Source organism: Lepidochelys kempii, chromosome 4 (assembly GCF_965140265.1).
Source record: "Lepidochelys kempii isolate rLepKem1 chromosome 4, rLepKem1.hap2, whole genome shotgun sequence".
Taxonomy (NCBI): domain Eukaryota; kingdom Metazoa; phylum Chordata; order Testudines; family Cheloniidae; genus Lepidochelys; species Lepidochelys kempii.
In genome coordinates, this window is record NC_133259.1 from 85,077,898 (window position 1) to 85,099,803 (window position 21,906).

At 41.0% G+C, this 21,906-nt stretch overlaps 1 long non-coding RNA gene across 1 annotated transcript in view; it reads left to right on the forward strand.

The window, feature by feature from the left end:
- Positions 1-4,925: 4,925 nt before the first annotated feature.
- LOC140909995 (uncharacterized) overlaps positions 4,926-21,906 on the forward strand; it is a 194,950-nt gene continuing 177,969 nt past the window's right edge. Inside the window, exon 1 of the long non-coding RNA XR_012158400.1 lies at positions 4,926-4,995. This is a non-coding gene — a long non-coding RNA (uncharacterized lncRNA). The remainder of the gene's footprint in view (positions 4,996-21,906) is intronic.

The window sequence follows — 21,906 nt, forward strand, 5'->3', positions numbered from 1 at the left end:
GGCAAATTGAAAGAGTTGGACTTGAAGGGTTGAATAGTCACTTGGATCTCTGGGTTGATTAAATTGGGGTCCACTAAGGAAGCATGGATAGCTGACACTTGTGCTCCGGTGTCCCTCCACGCGGTGACCTTCTTCCCGCCCACACTCACAGTTTCCCTCCGCTCCAAGGGTATCTGGGAGGTATCTGGGCCTGTGGACCTCTGGTGTGATTCCGGTGCAATGAACTGTAATCTGTTGGGGTTCTTGGGGCAGTTGGCCTTTACATGCCCCAGCTCGTTACATTTAAAACATCGTCCAGCTGACGGGTCACTGGGGCGAGGTGGGTTGCTGGAGAACAGGGTGGTTGGATGATAAGGGGTCTGGAGGGTTCTTTGGGAGGTAGGTGGGGCTTTGGGCGACCCCCGGTAATAGGGTGTGGTCTGGGGTGGTCCCTTCTGGTCTCCGCTCCAACTGCGACCAGTTTTCTTCTTCTCTGCCACTTCCACCCATCTGGCTCCAATCTCTCCTGCCTCAATTACAGTTTTGGGTTTCCCATCTAGGATGTATCTTTCTATTTCCTCAGGAACACCCTCTAAGAATTGTTCCATTTGCATTAGGAAGGGCAAATTTACTGGAGATTCAACACTTGCTCCTGATATCCAGGCATCCCAATGTTTTACAATGTGGTAGGCATGTCGGGTAAATGACATGTTTGGTTTCCACCTTAGGGCTCTGAACCTCCGACGAGACTGCTCGGGTGTTATCCCCATTCTGACTCTCGCCTTGGATTTAAACAGTTCATACTTGTTCATATGTTCTTTAGGCATTTCAGCTGCCACCTCAGCTAAGGGTCCACTGAGCTGCGGCCTCAGCTCTACCATGTATTGGTCAGTAGAGATGTTGTACCCAAGGCAGGCCCTTTCGAAGTTTTCTAAGAAGGCCTCAGTATCATCACCTGCCTTGTAGGTGGGGAACTTTCTGGGATGGGACGTGGTACCGGGAGAAGGATTGCTAGGGTTTGTTGGTATATTCTGCTGGGCCTTTATCCTCTCCATCTCCTCCACATGCTTCCTCTCTTTTTCCCTCTCCTTCTCCACATGCTTCCTTGCCTCCATTTCCCTCTTGTGGGCAGCCTCTTGGTGTTGTTCTGCCTCCCTTTCTTGTTCCTTCTTCAGCTGCATGAGTTCTATCTGTCTTTCATGTTCCCTTTGTTTTTCCTCAGCCTGAAATTTGGCTAATTCCAGCTGTAGTCGAGCTGAGGATTTGGCCATTCTAACCTCTCTGTTTTTAACTAACTTTACACCCGAGGTTTAGAAATAAACAAACAAAACTTGGCTGTAAAATTTTGCTGTGCTGGAATAGAATACCTATTCTCTGATAGTGATTGTCAGCCTACAGAAAAAGACAATTCCCTTGTCTTTGCTCTGGGCCCAAATTAAACCAAAAACCTCCAACTACTTGGAAACCTGCTTACCCAGCCCAAAGAAAAAAAAATTCCTTTTCAAACCTGTGCTCCTTGTAAAACAAAAAAAAAAAAATCAAAATCCTAAAAAAAACCCTGCCACTTTTGTCTCCAGGCAAATGGGTAGAGCACACTCCCCCTATTTACTTTTAGGAAGAAAAGAAAAAAAAACCTCTGGGTTGGAAGACTGTGAATTTCCCTGCAGGAGTTAAGTACCCTGCCTCCAGGCAAAGAAAACCTGCAATTCACAAGATAATCCCCTTTTGTCTCTGCTTGGCCACAAAGCAGAGAGAAACCAAGCTGCTTTCAGTTTCAAAGCTGCTTTCTGGACTTTCTTTCCAAAGAAAAAAAAAATTCCTTTTTAAAATCTGTATTTCTAGTTCAAAAAATCTCAACTGGATCTCAAATGATTTCAGGTTAATCCCACCACTGTGCCACCATGTCAAGGTTCCTCCCCCACTCTGAACTCTAGGGTACAGATGTGGGGACCTGCATGAAAAACCTCCTAAGCTTATCTTTACCAGCTTAGGTCAAAACTTCCCCAAGGTACAAAATATTACCCCCGTTATCCTTGGACTGGCCGCTACCACCACCAAACTAATACTGGTTACTGGGGAAGAGCTGTTTGGACGCGTCCTTCCCCCCAAAATACTTTCCAAAACCTTGCACCCCACTTCCTGGACAAGGTTTGGTAAAAAGCCTCACCAGTTTGCCTAGGTGACTACAGACCCAGACCCTTGGATCTTAAGAACAATGAACAATCCTCCCAACACTTGCGCTCCCCCTTTCCTGGGAAATGTTGGATAAAAAGCCTCACCAATTTGCATAGGTGACCACAGACCCAAACCCTTGGATCTGAAAATAATGAAAAAGCATTCAGTGTTTTACAAGAAGACTTTTAATAAAAAATAGAAGTAAATAGAAATAAAGAAATCCCCCCTGTAAAATCAGGATGGTAGATATCTTACAGGGTAATTAGATTCAAAAACATAGAGAACCCCTCTAGGCAAAACCTTAAGTTACATAAAAGATACACAGACAGAAATAGTTATTCTATTCAGCACAATTCTTTTCTCAGCCATTTAAAGAAATCATAATCTAACACATACCTAGCTAGATTACTTACTAAAAGTTCTAAGACTCCATTCCTGGTCTATCCCCGGCCAAGACGACTACAGACAGACACAGACCCTTTGTTTCTCTCCCTCCTCCCAGCTTTTGAAAGTATCTTGTCTCCTCATTGGTCATTTTGGTCAGGTGCCAGCAAGGTTACCTTTAGCTTCTTAACCCTTTACAGGTGAGAGGAGCTTTCCCCTGGCCAGGAGGGATTTCAAAGGGGTTTACCCTTCCCTTTATATTTATGACATGTCCCTACACTGAGTTTAGTTACAGCCATTTCATTCTCTTGCTTTCATGTCATTGCTAAAATGGTATTCTTTAGATCAATATTATATTCATTAACATCCCTTTTCATTTCTTAACTGCGTTCTTAAAATGCCGCTTTCTACCTTATGAACAGTAGAACTTGCGGAACTATTCATTGGCAATTTAGCCAAACAATATTGTCACTTTGAAAAATTCATTTGTGAACATGTTTTCTTTATTGAAGCAGTTCTATTGTTATACATTTTCATTATTTTTGAATAAATCATTCAAGAATTAACTTTAACATTATTTAACCATCTTCCTTAATGAGCATTTTAAGCAACAGTACTCAAACAACTGAGCTGTATCAGCATCTGAATACAGAAATCAATCCTTGCATCAGTAGTTTGCTTATGCAGTTATGCTCATGCTGAATAGGTTATTTAAGCATTGCCTAATATGACCCAGAAGGACAATTAGACAATTTCTTTGATCTAAATGAAAGATATGCAGGGGCTACTTTAACTGGAAAATTGCTTCAGATTAAGGTTGTGTGAACTAAGCAGGCTTTTAAAAATATAATGCTGTCATCCTCTTTGTAAAAGGTCTAGTTTAATTGCAATATCAAAGAAAATAAGGTTTCATATTCTAACAAAATAATTATGTATTTACAAAGGGTAGGCTTTTCAGAAGAACCAATGGAAGTTGGGTGCCTAACTCCCTTAAATGTACTCCTCCTCAGTCTGCAGATGGAAGACATGGTGGTTTCTTATCCCCCTCTTTCCTCCTCCACAAAAAGTAAATTTATGTTTGTGAAAAATGCCTGATTCACAGCCTTAAAGACTGAAGACCTAGCCACAGAACAGGACCAGCATAAGCAGTTTTGATTGGGAGTCTGCACAAGGGTAAATTTCACCCTTACTGAGTAGAAAGAACAAGATGTGCAACATTCCATATTTTCCCATCTGGTACCTGGCCCTTCCCTCTCCCACCAAAAGAGGGTTAATACAATTTGACTGTGCTGAGATTATTCCTGAATGGCCTGTGTTTTCATATTCTTCTGACAAAGAGCCATGCTGCAGTTCTGGATATTTGGCATTATGGTACCCTCCCATGTTCCCACTTGTTTTCATCTTGATTTTGTCATGCTGCTTTGCTGAACTGTTTTATGTCTTTTTATCCGATGTAGCCTTCTGGAAAACATCAACATTTAACCTTGTCTGCATATTCCTCCCATGTGATAATTATTGTTTTTATTTTCTTGATTTATGCAGTAGCTCTATAAGAAATCTCTGGCAAATGATTTCCAGGGCTCTCCTTGGTCAGCAGTTTGCAAACAGTCATTCAAAACTCAATTAAAATGATGTCTCTCCCAATTGGCCTGGCGAAAATAATAGGAAGAATGTCTGTGCTTAATAGTTCTCTTCTTCAAAAATTCTTCAGATCCCACAGTTATAAATTGATGTCCATTATTGGAGACTTTTTCCCTCAGACTTCCTTCCTGACAATTATTAACAAGAATATGATTACCGTTCTGGCTGTAACCTTGGGGAAAATAGGGGGCATCTCGAGCCACTGGATTGATATAATTGATTACAGTAATAGTATATTGTCACTTGTGTTATTTCAAAAGTGCTGTTGATACTGTAGGAAACCTGTGCCTATGCAGAATCAGGTAAAGGAACTGGCTATAATGGCACCACATGTTTATCGTGCATCTGACAAGTAACAGAATTTTATAGTACATTAAACTTTTGAATCCTTCATATCTCTCTAGTAAAAATTGAGTCTTTGTTTTGTTAAGACATTTTTAAAGAAAATTGAAGTGACCTGAGTGGTTTCGTCAGAGGTATAATTAAACTATGAATACTTCATGTCATATACTGGGCCATATCCTTTGCTGGTGTAAATTGCTATAACTCCATTGAAGTCACATGTGTGAAAGAAATTGAGGCCATATCCTTTGCTGGTGTAAATTGCTATAACTCCATTGAAGTCACATGTGTGAAAGAAATTGAGAAACACCTGGATAATTGTTTATCTGTTTTCTTCTTAGGTAATTTTATATTTTTTCTATCACAGGATATATCTTAAAAGATACTTTGAATTGATCTGCTGCCACAGCTCTAAGGCTTCTCTTTCCAATACAATCATACCATCATCATGCTGTAAGCAGTTACTGGAAAAGGGTAAGTCAGAGAAGCAATCTGTGGCAATGTTTTTTACATCCTGGTTGTACTCCGTATCATATGTAAACGACAGCAAGATGGCCAACTGTTGTGCAATGTGTATTCTGGTTTACCATGCCTCTTTAAAAATAATATTGAAATGTTCAGTTATCAGACCCATAAAGTTGATTACATCCCCAAAGGTAACTGCGCTGTTTTCAGTTGCATGAACTTAGCCATAGGCTTCTTTTACAGCAGTGGTCTCCAAACTTTTTACGCCCAAGATCACTTTTTGAATTTAAGGGCAACCCAGGATCTACCCCACCCCTTCCCCAAAGGGAGGGGCAGAGTAGACCCATCCCTGATTTTTTGTTTAAATCACTTGGTTGTGGTAGCAATACCGTTCAAGGACAAGGAAAGGAATTTGTGGCTTGGGGAAGTTTTTAATCTATGCTGGTAGAATATAAATTTAGGGGGCCTTTCATGCAGGTCCCCACATCTGTACCCCAGATTTCAGAGTGGAGAGGGAACCCTGACAGCTCATTAAAAGTTTCAAAACTAGACTGTGCAGCATTTGTCCAGTAACAGTTATATAGTACATTGTAATCATGGTTGAAAGGTTTCAACAGAAGTTGCATAATTTGGAATAAACTTGGAATCCTCCTATGAGCTGAGGGGAGAAAGAAAGATTGCACATCTCCCTCTGCACAATGAAATTTGTTATTTGGACCTGCCCAAACTGGCTGGTCAACAATGGATACAATATAGCATCATTTCGACTTGATATTAGTTTCAAAACAAACACCTAATTCCAGGACTCAATCAAAACTCCCAAGTCAAGATTCCAGGAGTTGTCCCAACATGATCATGCAAATCTATACAAAACATGGGCCCAATTTTTCAATCCTTACTTGCCTGAGTAGTCCTTATTGTTGTGAGCAATCTCATTGAAATCAGTGGAACTAAGGGTCGCAGAATCAGTTTCTATTTTAGTAAGCAAGGATTATGCAGTTATAGGCTCAGGAAAAAGCATCCTCAAATCAGGGCTTGATACCTTTTGCTCCTGACATGAACCAAAGCTCTTACCTGCTGCAAAATACATTTGCAATATATGCAGTTTGAGAATGTAATTTATCTTCATTCCTTCCTGTCGTGTATTTATTATGCTGGAGGTTTTTGTTTTGCATGGTTAGTGCTGAAACTGTAGCAGATGACTATAATCACAGTTCATCTGAAACCACATGTTACAGTATGTCTATACATTTCCTTTCTAAAGTATTTCTATCACTGCCATTTTGTTTGCAAAGATCTTAGTGTCACTTCAGTTCATTGAAGAAGCTGAATGATGTTTAACTTTTAGTGATGCAGAAGGACCTATGAGTTTGTAAGTGACTATTATTCAAATTGAATTCTCAAGCAGAACAGTAAAAAGTCTATAGATCACAACATTTTTACATATAAATTTAAACCAGGTGCTAAATTGTGACATCCAGAACAAAAACCGATATGAGCAGGCTGCTGTGTTTGTAATTTGGAATGCATTGGGCACTCTTAAGTTATAAAGAGACAATAATATAATGATCCTTCTACAGTATTAAAGAGATAACTGTTGGTCTTTGAAGTTATTTATTGATGCATTAACCAACTCATGATTTGCTCAGTGTTGTGAATGAACATTCCAGACAGATTTCCCTGCTTTGCTGCATTGACAGTATGGCAGGGTGCATAGGGCACTGATGAGGAAGGTGCCAGAGGTGCTCTATGAGTGGGATCAGCCCACCTCTCTGGCCCTGTCCATCACGTATGGTAGGGAGGAGGACTTTAAAAAGGAGGAAACTGCAGTCAGCTAGGGGGGAGAGATCAGCCTGAGCAGGAAATGGCTAGAGTGACTCATGAAACCACAAGAGGAGCTCCCATCAAGGAGTTCTCCACCCTCAGCTCTACAGGGAATGCAGCAAACTGCCAGGGTAAGCCTGACAGTATGAAGACGATTCAGCTACCCTACCAGAAGGACTCCTAGAAAATCACTGTGCAGACAGCCCCAAAGAAAGAAGGTACTGTTTTGCCTTTTCCCTTTTTAGTTGGCTCTTGGAAGAAATTATTCTTGGCTGCACTGGAACATTTGTTTTCCTTTTGATCCCCCATTGGAAGAGACATAATAAGGTCTCCAGAGGGTGGGGTCCCCTTGCAAGGACTAAAACTGGGGCCTGAACATAAGCCACACAATGTAGAGAACTGCGCATGGCCAGGGACTCCCACCACCTGGGAGAAAAACCTAAAGGGACTTTTTTTTTTTCCAGACAGGTTTTCTAATTTTTCATCCTATTCTATCATGATTTTTTATTCATCTGATCACAGTTTAAGATTGAGGATATCAGCCAACAGAATTGAATTATTTTTAGTGCCCATCTTTTATATCAGTGTTGATTTGCCATCATAATTCATTTAACACATATGGTCAAATAAAATTCTCCATAGATTTTGTTATCTCTTGAACGTTTTAAAGTATGCGATAATATAACCCACACACCTCCTGGGTGTGGTGCTCTGTACCTTCTAGTGGCACTGAGATCACTTAGAGATTAATGAGTCTGCTCTACAACCTTAGCTAATGGGCATATGGCTTTTAGCTCATGCAGTAGAGGCTCATGCATTTAGTTCCAGAGATCCCAGGTTCTATCCCTCCCATCGATGGTCGGGGTCTGTTGGTATTACAATATGACATCATATTCCCGCTTAGATCCCGCAACTGCAACTGCCTCATTTTTACCATGGCCTAGCACTTCCTGGGGGAAAAAGAACTTACAGGCTATATATGAAATCTCACTTTCTATAGCTTTTCTACCACAGCCTGGTACCTCTAGAGGCGAGACACCACCTCTCTCCATGCGTATGAGAACACTGAGTAGGGCCCAACTCCCACACTCAGAACCTGCTTCTGTGATTGCTATGGCCACCTTTCCACCATGGCCTGAGACCTCTTGAAGGTTACTCTTGGTTGGATTTGGGAAAGGCAGCATGGAGGATGATTGATGTATAGATTTTCTGTATTAAGATATTGCAATAGCTAGGATATCTGGGGAGGGAGCTGTAGGTATGTTTCACATAAGATATCAAGCATAATCTGACAATTTAATCTTAAAAGTTTTCTGCAAAGCTTGTCTTTTTTTAAACACTACTTACATATTTGATATCCAATACAGAAGCACAAAAGTACTAATAGTGCGGTTCCACAAATCCAAAACAACATTGCCCATTCAATTTCATGCCCATTCAATTTCATTCCATTCTGTTATTTGACATACAACATTATACCAAACACACATTTTAGATCTTATGTTTTCTGCAGCTTTTAAAATAATTTTCTAGTTTTGAGCAAGTGCACCTTTTACAATTATTACAAGTCTGCTTGTTTGTTCTATGTCACATTACCCTTTTATTTTTCATTGTAAACTTTAATTTTCTTTTCTAATTAAGGTGCCCCATTCCCACTGGGCTCCTATTATTTGTTTCCATTCCTCTCCACGTATACACCACAATTCATTTTCTTTTGGCACTATTTTATAGTGCCCTATTTCATTTCCCCAGGTGCTTGCATATATTACCAGATACACTTCTTGTACCTCTCCATTAGCTATACCAGAAAGGACAAGGGTGAACTGGCGTATATACATGAATGCACTTGCACCTCCCAAGTATCTTGGAATAATTAGTTAATATAGGAGTAAAACTCAATACCCAATTAAGTGTTTCTGGCCAATTACCGTTTCAGCTTTGTTACAAGACATCTCTCTTGTTTTTCCAATATTCCCCAGGCTTCTATGTACATACTTCTCCTCAGGACAATACTGAACGGATATCTTTTATTTGTTTAACAATTTCCAAAAAGGTTTCCTCTAGTAGTTCACTTAGTTTCAATTCAGAGTATCCCATTTCTTGATCCATTCTTTCCTCTTGCCCTCCAGTATGTGCCGATTGTACTTTTGTACAGCATTTCTGTAGGGATTGTTCCAAGTTGTTGCCCACAGTAAGGTTTACTTTGGCTGGGACTTTGATTAAATCTGTGCCCCAATACTGGAATTTAGACTTTCCAAAGCTTTTTTGGAACTTCCCCTCCCTCAGAGGCTACTTTTAGGTTTTGGGATTTTTTTTTTTGCTATTACTTTGGTCTGTTAAGTGCTTAAACAGGGCAATTGAATACTTTCATCGGTAGGCTTGTTTTATGTTCTACACACCTGGTTCAATAACTATCAGTTTACATTTTTTTAAAAAGTGCATTAGAAGCAGGAAGCCTGCTAGAAAATCAATGAGTCGACTGGGTGATCACAGTTAATCTGAGGAACTGTCCCAGATTGAGAGAGTTATTAAAGGAGGTGTTGTAATAAATAAATGGTCAGTGTTTAGAATAGAGAGAGGTAAATAGTGGTGTCCAGGGATCTGTACTGAAATCAGTACTGTTAAACATATTTATAAATGATCTGAAAAAAACAGTAAACAATGAGATGGCAAAATTTACAGATGATACAAAACTACTTATAGTGAAATTCAAAGCAGACTGCAAAGAGTTACAAAGGGAATTTACAAAACTGGGTGACTGGGCAAGAAAATGGCAGATGAAAATCAATGTTGATAAATGCAAAATAATGCATATTGGAAAATATAATCCCAATTATACAAAATAATAGGGTTCAAATCAACTGCTACCATCTAAGAAAGAAATCTTAGAATCATTGTGGATAGTTTTCTGAAAACATCCATCCAATATACAGCAGCCGTCAAAAAACTAACAGAATATTGGGAATTATTAGGAAAGGGATAGTATAATATTTCCTGTTTTATTATCTATCTTCGTATATATCCATGGTATGCCCGCATCCTGAAAAAGAGGGTATTGGAATTGGAAAAGGCACAGGGGAAAAAAAAACAACCAAGAAACATAAGGGGTCTGGAACAAGTTCATATGAGGAGAAATTAATAAGACTGGGAGGTTCCAACTTTGAAAAGAGATGATTAAGGAGGGAATATGATAGAGGTCCATAAAATCATGACTAGTGTCAAGAAAGTAAATAAGTGTGTCATAAATATAAAGGGAAGGGTAAACCCCTTTAAAATCCCTCCTGGCCAGAGGAAAAATCCTCTCACCCGTGAAGGGTTAAGAAGCTAAAGGTAACCTCGCTGGCACCTGACCAAAATGACCAATGAGGAGACAAGATACTTTCAAAAGCTGGGAGGAGGGAGAGAAACAAAGGGTCTGTGTCTGTTGGTACGCTGCTTTTGCCAGGGATAGAACAGGAATGGAGTCTTAGAACTTTTAGTAAGTAATCTAGCTAGGTATGTGTTAGAGTATGATTTCTTTAAATGGCTGAGAAAAGAACTGTGCTGAATAGAATGACTATTTCTGTCTGTATGTCTTTTTTGTAACTTAAGGTTTTGCCTAGAGGGATTCTCTATGTTTTGAATCTAATTACCCCATAAGGTATCTACCATCCTGATTTTACAGAGGTGATTCCTTTACTTCTATTTCTATTAAAAGTCTTCTTGTAAGAAAACTGAATGCTTTTTCATTGTTCTCGGATCCAAGGGTTTGGGTCTGTGGTCACTTCTGCAGATTGGTGAGGATTTTTACCAAATCTTTCCCAGGAAGTGGTGTGCAAGGGTTGGGAGGATTTTGGGGGGAAAGACTTGTCCAAACTACGTTTCCCAGTAAACCCAGTTAGAGTTTGGTGGTGGCAGTGGATATTCCAAGGACAAAGGATAAAATTAATTTGTACCTTGGGGAAGTTTTAACCTAAGCTGGTAAAAGTAAGCTTAGGAGGTTTTCATGCAGGTCCCCACATCTGTACCCTAGAGTTCAGAGTGGGGGAGGAACCTTGACAAAGTGTAAGAAAGTAGAGATGCTAGGATAATCAGAGAGGGTGAGGAGATCCTGGTCAGCAAGGTTTGGAAAACATAGGTGCCCCTTGTTCAAGGAAGAAAGGAACTGCTCACTAAGGAGTTGGAGAGAGGAAGTTCATAACCACCGAAGGCAAGAGTTCACAGTTGCTTTCTGCAAAGCTAAAGATAAATAAGGATGGGTAGGTTGTGGCCACCAGAGAGAAGAGGACCAGGAGGAATTCCACATATCTAGTAGTTTCCAATCAATGGCAGGTCCTCACTGTGGAAACTGTGGAAGACAACTTTCAAGATCCAGCTGGTCTAAGGGAACAGAGAGATGGCAGCTTGGCCAAACCTGTAAGAAAATTAAGCTTGCCCACAAAGAGGAGATGGGCAATCCTTGTTGAGCACGCAATACTCAGAATTCTGCAAGGGACCAACTGACAACAGGACAGTGTCCTCTCTTCCCAGAGCCAGAGAGATCATTGTAAGATTGGGTTTGCTTCTGAATTCAATAGGCAAGGATCAAATGGTGATCGTTCATATTGGCACTAATGATGCTGATTGAGGGATATCTCAAAGATAATAGATTAATTCAGAGGAGTTGAAAGCATGTTAAAGAATAATGTTCAAAGAATCTTCTCAGAGATCCTTCCTGTCCCAGGAGCAGAAGAAGACAGAAGGCAGAAGATTCTGGAAGTGAACCACTGGCTAGTTAAGCTGAGTAGGGTGCACGGTTTTGGTTTTGTGGAACATGGTCCACCTTTTATGGGGAGACAGGACTACATAGTTTGGATGGCCTACACTTCAGTAGAAGGGGAAGCTATCTCCTTGGAGACTGGTTGGCTAGAGAAGTCAGGAAGGTGTTAAACTAATAAAGAGGGGGACGCACACAGTTAGCACAAAATCAAGATACTGAGAACAACATTATTCAAGGAACCAAAGAACATGAAGCTAATACGTTCTTTAATTACCTATACTCTAATAATAGAAGCCCAGGTAACAAACAAGAGGAATTGTTCATTTATTAGCACAAACTTGATCTAGTTGGTATTACTGAAACCTGATAGGATGATTCCAATTACTGAAATGTTAAAATCAATGATTATAACCTATTTAGGAAGGACTGAGTGGGCAAAAGGTGGCAGGGGGAGTAGCACTCTGTCAAAAATGGCATTATCTGTTTGAGTCACTGACAACTTACAAGAAAATGATCTTGAATTCTTATGGGTCAATGTTCTAACAGATAAAGCAGGAGATGATGCCTTAGTGTCTGCTACAGGCCGCCAAATCACATTAACGAATAGGGTGACCACCTCCTTAAGCAGCTTTCTCTAATGCGTAGGGAAAAAAGCTTTATAATCATGGGAGGACTTCAATTTGAGTGACACATACTGGAGGTCTCATGCTGCCAGTACCAAAGCATCCTTGGAATTTCTAAATATTATAGATGACAGTTTCCTAACTCAAAAAGTGTTGCATCCAATACTGGGGGATTCTATATTAGATCTTATCTTGACAAAGAGAGAAACTGATCACAGATATAAAAATTAATGATTACTTAGGTACAAGTGATCATGAGTTGATTATAATTGGGAATTGTTTAAGAAAACTTTACCAGATGCCTCAAAAAGCCACAGTCCCAGGACTGAGGAAGAAGGCCATATTGCTTAAAAAATCTGAGCTGGTTTAGAGGAGAAGAGAAGGCAGCTATAAAAATTATATATATATATATATATATATATATATATATATATATATAAACAAATGGAAGAAAGGGGAAGTCAATAAGAATGAATATAAATCAGAAGCTAGAAAAGTCATAGAAAATTGATAGGAAACAGAGAGGTAAAAAGAAAAAAAATCTATGCCTAGCAGAGTTAGAAAATAGGTTTTAAAGGTATATGAGGAACAAAAAGAATCCTAACGGCATTGGTCCATTACTAGATGAAAATGGTAGAATTATCCATAATCCACAAAGGTACAATTGTTCAGTAAATACTTTTGTATTGTGTTTGGGGAAAAACAGATGATTCAGTCATGTCATATATGATGATGATTTCCATTTCACTAGCATCTTGGGAGGATGTTAAACAGCAGCTACTAAGATAGACATTTTAAAATCAGCAGGTCCAGATACCTTGCATTCAAGAGTTTTAGAAGAGCTGTCTGAAGAGCTCACTGAACCATTAATGTTGATTTTCAATAAGTCTTGGAATGCTGGGAAAGTTCCAGAAGACTGGAAGAAATCTAATGTTGTACCAATATTTAAAAAGAATAAATTGGATGACTTAGATAATTATAGGACTTGCAGTCTAACATTGACCCCAGGCAAGATAAGGGAATGGCTGATATGGGACTTGATGATTATTAGTAAAGAACTAAAGGAGAGTAATGCCAATCTAAGTGGGTTTACAGAAATTAACTTGATATCTTTTTTTACGGTATTACAATTTGGTGGGAAAGGTAATAGGGCTGAGGTAATATACTTAGAAATCTATAAGACCTTTGACTCTTTGCTACATGATATTTTGATTGGAGAACTAGACAAAAGTTACTATAGAGGCAAAGTGTATGAAGTAATATTGTTTATTAGACCAAATTCTGTTGGTGAGAGAGTCAAGCTTTCAAATTTACACAGAGGTCTTCTTTAGGTCTGAAGAACAATTCTGTATGAGCTCAAAAGCTTGTCTCTCTCGCCAATAGAAGTTTGTCCAATAAACAATATTACCTCATACACTTGCCTCTCCCACCTTGTCTCCCTTATATCTTGGGACCAATATGGCTACAAAAACACTGCATACATAAAATTACTATGGCACACATTCAATGGATTAAAGGCTGGCTAACTGACAGGTCTCAACATGCAATTGTAAACAGGCAATCATTGGGTGGATGTGTTTCTAGTGGGGTTCCACAGGGGTCGGGTTTTGGCTCTATGCTATTTAACATTTTTATCAATGACCTGGAAGAAAACATAAAATAATCACTGATAAAGTTTGCAGATAATACAAAATTTGATGGAATGGTAAATAACAAAGAGGACATGTCACTGATACAGAGTGATCTGGATCACTTGGTAATCTGGGTGCAAGCAAACATGTTTTAATACAGCTAAATGTAAATATGTACATGTAGGAACAAAGAATTTAGGCCATAGTTACAGGATAGGGGCTCTATCCTGGGACGCAGTGACTCTGAAAAAGATTTGGGGATTGTGGTGGAGAATCAGCTGAATATGAGCTCCCAGTGCAGTGCTATACTTGGATGCATGAAGAGAAGAATCTCACGTGGGAGTGGAGAGGTTATTTATCTCTGTATTTGGCACTGATGTAACTGCTGCTGGGATACTGTATCCAGTTCTTGTGTCCACATTTCAAGAAGGGTATTGACCAATTGGAGAGAGTTCAGAGAAGAGCCATGGTAATGATTAAAGAATTAGAAAACATGCCCATTAGTAACAGATTCAATGAGCTCAATCTATTTATCTTAACAGAGAAGGTTAAGAGATTACTTGATTACAGTTTATAAGCACTGTGACAAAGTTCCTCCACTGCCTTGGTGGGTTCTGCACTTTTTGGTGGATTTGCTCATCTCAGAGGTTCATGGCAGCCCTCAGTTTGGTCACTTCTGCTAGAGGCTCAAACCTACCATTCACTCAGCTAACCTCATCACTGACCAGCATGTGGAAAATGGAGAACAGTCTCTGTTGTCCCTCCTAGTGGGTCAGGGACAGGCCAGATCCTTTACCAAATTACACCTTCACTTCTGGTGTTGCTCAAAGACCAGGTCAACTTCTCCTGTGTTGAATCAGAAATTGCGGGGAACCCAGGCCCACCCTCTACACTGGGTTCCAGCCCAGGGCCCTGTGGATAGCAGCTGTTTAGTCTCCTATATCAGCTGCATGACAGCTACAGCTACAACTCCCTGAGCTACTTCCCCATGGCCTCCCCTCAGCACCTTCTTTATCCTCACTACAGGATCCTCCTGAAGCCTGATCACACTTGTACACCTCAGTCCTCCAGCAGCATGCCTTCTCATTCCCTACTCCTTACACACCCTCCACTAACTGACAGGAGGTCCTTTTTAAACCAGGTGTCCTGATTAGTCTGCCTGCCATAATTGATTCTGGTATGTTCCTAATTGGCTCCAGGTGTCTTAATTAGCTTGCCTGTCCTAATTAGTTCTAGCAGGTTCCTGATTGCTCTAGTGAAGCCCCTGCTCTGGTAACTCAGGGAACAGAAAACTATTCATCCAGTGGCCAGTATATTTGCCTTCTACCAGACTCCTGTACCCCACTGGTCTGGGTCTGTCACAGTACCTACATGGGAAACAAATATTTAACAGGGTGCTCTTCAGTCTAGCAGAGAAAGGTATAACACAATCCAACGACTGGAAATTAAAGCTAGACAAATTGAGGTTGGAATAAGTCAGACATTGTTTGGCAGGGAGGATAATTAGTTATTGGAACAATTTACTAAAGGTCATGATAGATTCTCTATTACAGACAATTTTAAATAAAAATGATGTTTTTCTAAAAGATATACTCTAGGAATTATTTTGCAGATGTTCTATGGCCTGTGTTATACAGGAGGGCAGACTAGATGATGAAATGGTCTCTTTTGGCCTTGGAATTTCTAAATCTGTGATTTTTGGGAGGGATTTTAAGGAGTAAGGTGAGAGTGTTCTTTAGAGCCTGAGCTTCATGGGGTTTCCTCCCCATGTTCCACTGAAGAGTCATCTGGTTTTAGTGGCAGAAAGGGAAGATGTTTTGAGGAGGGGATAAGAAAAGTACTGGGGGGAGGGGTTGTCTATTTTTGTATTTAGTGTTTCCTGTATTATTTAATTGTATCAGATTTGGTGAGAGATTCCTTCTTTGTCATGGACCAGGCCAGTGATGCTCATTTGGGTTCCAGAGATGTTGGGGGCATTTCAATTAACTACCTGTCCATTGAACTTGTGTCCCTGTTGGCTGGTTCTTATGCTGTATGATTGAATATGACCATTCATATCATTGGTATGACCACTCTTATACAATTGCAACAAAGCTTGTACAAAGTGTATTATGTAAGGTTTCAATGGAAAAGTTGTGATCTATCAAATATGATTATCCCAGTTAAATACAAAGATGATACATAGATCTAAAGTTATGAATATTGGCTATGCACTTGTATCTTACACATGTGTTGTATTCCTGAGTGACACCCACCAGATAGGTTTCAGAGTAACAGCCGTGTTAGTCTGTATTCGCAAAAAGAAAAGGAGTACTTGTGGCACCTTAGAGACTAACCAATTTATTTGAGCATGAGCTTTCGTGAGCTACAGCTCACTTCATCGGATGCATACCGTGGAAACTGCAGCAGACTTTATATACACACAGAGAATATGAAACAATACCTCCTCCCATCCCACTGTCCTGCTGGTAATAGCTTATCTAAAGTGATCATCAGGTTGGGCCATTTCCAGCACAAATCCAGGTTTTCTCACCCTCCACCCCCCCACACAAATTCACTCTCCTGCTGGTGATAGCCTATCCAAAGTGACAACTCTTTACACAATGTGCATGATAATCAAGTTGGGCCATTTCCTGCACAAATCCAGGTTCTCTCACCCCCCTCCCAAAAACCACACACACAAACTCACTATCCTGCTGGTAATAGCTCATCCAAAGTGACCACTCTCCCTACAATGTGCATGATAATAAAGGTGGACCATTTCCAGCACAAATCCAGGTTTTCTCACCCCCCCCACACCCCCATACACACACAAACTCAATCTCTTGCTGGTAATAGCTCATCCAAACTGACCACTCTCCAAGTTAAAATCCAAGTTAAACCAGAACATCTGGGGGTGGGGGTAGGAAAAAACAAGGGGAAATAGGTTACCTTGCATAATGACTTAGCCACTCCCAGTCTCTATTTAAGCCTAAATTAATAGTATCCAATTTGCAAATGAATTCCAATTCAGCAGTTTCTCGCTGGAATCTGGATTTGAAGTTTTTTTGTTTTAAGATAGCGACCTTCATGTCTGTGATTGCGTGACCAGAGAGATTGAAGTGTTCTCCGACTGGTTTATGAATGTTATAATTCTTGACATCTGATTTGTGTCCATTTATTCTTTTACGTAGAGACTGTCCAGTTTGACCAATGTAAATGGCAGAGGGGCATTGCTGGCACATGATGGCATATATCACATTGGTGGATGTGCAGGTGAACGAGCCTCTGATAGTGTGGCTGATGTTATTAGGCCCTGTGATGGTGTCCCCTGAATAGATGTGTGGGCACAATTGGCAACGGGCTTTGTTGCAAGGATAAGTTCCTGGGTTAGTGGTTCTGTTGTGTGGTATGTGGTTGTTGGTGAGTATTTGCTTCAGGTTGCGGGGCTGTCTGTAGGCAGGGACTGGCCTGTCTCCCAAGATTTGTGAGAGTGTTGGGTCATCCTTTAGGATAGGTTGTAGATCCTTAATAATGTGTTGGAGGGGTTTTAGTTGGGGGCTGAAGGTGACGGCTAGTGGCGTTCTGTTATTTTCTTTGTTAGGCCTGTCCTGTAGTAGGTAACTTCTGGGAACTCTTCTGGCTCTATCAATCTGTTTCTTTACTTCCGCAGGTGGGTATTGTAGTTGTAAGAAAGCTTGACAGAGATCTTGTAGGTGTTTGTCTCTGTCTGAGGGGTTGGAGCAAATGCGGTTGTATCGCAGAGCTTGGCTGTAGATGATGGATTGTGTGGTGTGGTCAGGGTGAAAGCTGGAGGCATGCAGGTAGGAATAGCGGTCAGTAGGTTTCCGGTATAGTGTGGTGTTTATGTGACCATTGTTTATTAGCACTGTAGTGTCCAGGAAGTGGATCTCTTGTGTGGACTGGACCAGGCTGAGGTTGGTGGTGGGATGGAAATTGTTGAAATCATGGTGGAATTCCTCAAGGGCTTCTTTTCCATGGGTCCAGATGATGAAGATGTCTTCAATATAGCGCAAGTGGAGTAGGGGCTTTAGGGGACGAGAGCTGAGGAAGCGTTGTTCTAAATCAGCCATAAAAATGTTGGCATACTGTGGGGCCATGCGGGTACCCATAGCAGTGCCGCTGATCTGAAGGTATACATTGTCCCCAAATGTGAAATAGTTATGGGTAAGGACAAATATAGGATTTACATTTACACCAGATAGGATTTACATCAAGCTATGTGTTGATGGCCAATTAAGGACACTTCACTCTATCAATGGGCCATAGAAGAAACTCATCCTGCCCAGTTAGGTCTTCCTTCAGATGCCCCAGTACCAGGGGGCCAATGACTACCCACTGTGACTCAGCAAGCCATGTAAGGACATGTGATATGCTCATGTGACACTGGATTCCATCTTGCGCCAGTAACTTTCCACAGACAGAGGCTGTGAGCTTTGTTTGGGACAGTAAATTTCAGTGCACGTGGCAGAGGATATAAAAAGGCAACTGAGATAATCTCCATTTAGTCTTCATTTCCTGCTTCATTTCTCTGGACTGGATTTCTAACAAGGAAGTTCTAAACAAAGACTGATGACTGCCAATCTGTTTGGGTGATTGCAGTGAGATAATTGCAAACTCGCAGTTTATTCCATCACTGCTACAAATCTGATAAATGACTTTGTAATAATTTGTATGTATATGATCTATTAACCATATATAACTCCTTCTTTTCTTCTATTATTAAATATTTAGTTTTTAGTTACTCAAGGATTGGCATCAGTGTGTTATTGGGTAAGATCTGAGTTACATATTGACCTGTCTAAGTGGCTGATCCCTTGGGATTAGAAAGACCCTAATTCTGATGAAACTGGTTTTGAGTACCACTCATCATAAATTCCAGTGACTGGGTGGTAAGCAAAGGACTGGAATGCCTAGGGAGACTGCATTTTGATGACTTGTTAACCAGTGTGATGATACAGAAGTTCACTTTTGTTACTGACTTGGTATAATCTAATGATAGAATAACCACCAGTTTGGGGTGAGTCTGCCCTATTTCTCAACAGTCTATTCTGAATTTGGTATTGTCAGCTGTGACCCACTGAAGCACAGTGACACTGGTAAAGGTCAGCAAGGAGGTAATGTGCATATAGTTGGTGGAGATAGTCAGTGTCTTTCTGTGTCAGGCATATAATGCCAACTATTCTCTAAAAGACCCCTACTCAAGTAACAGTTTTTTGACTTTGGCACCCTCAAAAAGATCAATATGCTTCTGAGATAAGTATAATGAGATAAAATATACAGTGTACTTTGGGGAAGTTTACAGAGAAGAGTGTGGAAATATTTGCCATTTTCAGATTTCCTTAACGTGGTTAGTTTGGGTTTAGACCTCGGTATGGAACAGAAATTGGAACAGTGGTGCTGGATGATCTACTTCTGGCTCTGGAAGATGAAAACTTTTATGCTGCTTTTGTTCCATCTGTCAGGAGCATTTGATCTGGTTGACCATAACGTGTCAGTGGTGAGGTTGTGGTAACTAACAGGAGTAGATAAACCACTTTGTAGTGTATTTGCTCCTTTTCATGTCACAGAAATTAGAGCATGATTTTAAGTGTGTGTTCATCCACCTGCAGGGTGTCCTTTGAAGTAAGGCACTGCAAGGTTCTACTCTGTTCCCCCTCTTTTTTGCTTGGAGGGTTAATAAGGAGGCATAGGTGATAGTGTTTGAAGTATGAAGACAATTTGAATTCACAGGTGTCATGGTGATAGGGGACATATAGGAACCTAGACAGCTACTGAGTTGTGTATCTCTCCTTTGGCTGATCCCCTTGGTGCAGTTGATACAAAAAGCCAGTGTCTGCTAAAGACTGTGGCTTGGATGAGAGCTAGCTGGCTGAGGTTCAATCTGGGTACAACTGAGATGTTAGTGGGATGGAGAGTGCAAATGGGATTATATGGAATTAACAGATATGTACAACCATTAGTTGTAAATTTGTTCACATCCCGGGTGCCCCAGGTGACACTGAGCCCCCAGGAGAGGAGCTTCTGTGTACAGGTGGAAAACCAAGCCTTACAGGACTCAATAGATGAGCTTTGGGTGGAAAACTCTGCCCTTTGGGAACAGATCACAGAACTTCAAATGGACATGCCTTCCCAGGTCCTGTGTCCCATATCACCTTATGATCCCAAATCCATGGTACTTCTACTAGAGCACTATGAAGGGACCCGTAGCAAGCTTCAAGGTTTCATGAACCAGTGCAGGCTTTATTTCCTGCTATGGCCCAATGGCTATAGGCCAGCAAAACATGACCTGCATATCTTGGGGGTGGCAGGACACTGTGACATTTTAACTCTGAGTTCTGCCAGGACATCTGCCTCCAGACTTCCAAACTCAAATCCCTGGAAACTCAGGTTGGACTCCTTGCCTGGGGTCCAGAAACAGGGAGAGGTGCTCAAGCAATAAGTGGGCTTTTCTGATGCTAGGTTTGACATCGCTGTCCCTGAAAAGTATCAAGAATTTTCAGAGGTATTCAGAGAACAAAATGTATTCACATGTCCCCTCCCCCCGATCCCCCTTCCCCCCCTTCGCCACCAGGAATATGACTGCCCAATCGATTTAAAACCTGGAGCTGAGATTCTGTTTGGGTGAATATACTCCATGTCATAGCCCAAATTATCCTGCCTTAAGGTGCATCCTGTATTCCATGTCTCCCTCCTTAAACCTTTCTCTGACAATCCCTTTTCCAAGTGAAAACAACTTCCCCCTCTGCCAGTCCAAGTCCAAGAAGAGAGTACCTTGTCCATGAAAACCTAGACTCCCAGACATGAAGTGGGAAGATATTGGGCAGAGGAGTGGTCCTGGGAACCAGTCCATTACATGCACATTCCCCAAAAGATCAGGGCCTTTCACAGAGCCCATCCAGATAAGCCTGGTTCCTGGGTATCCCAGGAGTGCTGGGTGATATCAGGACCACAGTACTGAACCCAGGCTTGGTGAGTCCCTAGACAGTATTCCTAGCTTTCACACCACTGTAATGCACTGAGCCATCACTACTGACCACTGGCCTTCCTGCTAAAGACCTACAGCCCCACAGCATTAAATGTCTGGCGATCTTATGCATTTTATCAATACTGCCAATGTATTGCAACTCTCAGTTTATAGATTGCTCTGATGACAGTTCGTAAATGTTTATTATGACAGTTATTCAGAATGGGCATATAACATTCATAACCGTTTGTGCCACTTTTAACATTACAGATAATAAAACTTCCTACTGTAGCATTATGTCCAGATTCAACACTTTATTTTACACAGTATTTACATGCCAGTGTAAGAAGCAGAAAGGCAGACCAGCTATTATCAAAACATACAGCACAGTAAACAAACTCAGTGACAAAACAGTGAAAGATGAATGTTCCTAAATTACATGCCCAGCTATTCTTGAGTTTCCCTGTCCCTCTGTTCTCCTTGGCCTTTCTGGTGCATTTTGCATGTGTGGGCCTTGATTGGATTGGAGTGGATGAATGCACAGGGTACATTTGTCAGTTCCATGTGCTACTGTTCATTGCCTGGGACACGGTCCAGCCAACCTCTGAAATGTGCAAAGGATGTATAGTCTGCAGGGCATGATAGCATGGAGGGGACTCGAGGTAGGAGCAGGAGCTGGAGGCTGCAGTCTGGTAGCCATGAGTGCAAGTAATAGCTTGAACATCAACTTGTGCTGCGCTGTCTTCGTCCCTCAACCTGTGGATATGCTCCATTAATCTGTCCTCCAATCTCTCGTCATGCTGTGCAACCTCTGTCTCTTTCCACACTGCAGAAATACTTATTCTTTTGGTACTCAGTTTGGTCTTTCTAAAACACCATCTGCTGATTTGTTTTATCTAAAAGCTCTCCCATTAGCTCTTCTCAGACTCTCATTATCCTTGCCTGCTGGAGGTGGGTCGTCCTACCCCTCCTTGCTTCTGATTACATGCATTTCCCCTGCAGATGTGCAAGTGCCTTGAAAGGAGAAAGAAAGAGCACATTATGATCTGACCTTTGTAAAAAAAAAAATCTGCTTTATCAGAGGGCTTCTTTAATTCAAAATCAGAAAAAAACACTGGCCACTTCAGACATCCTTTG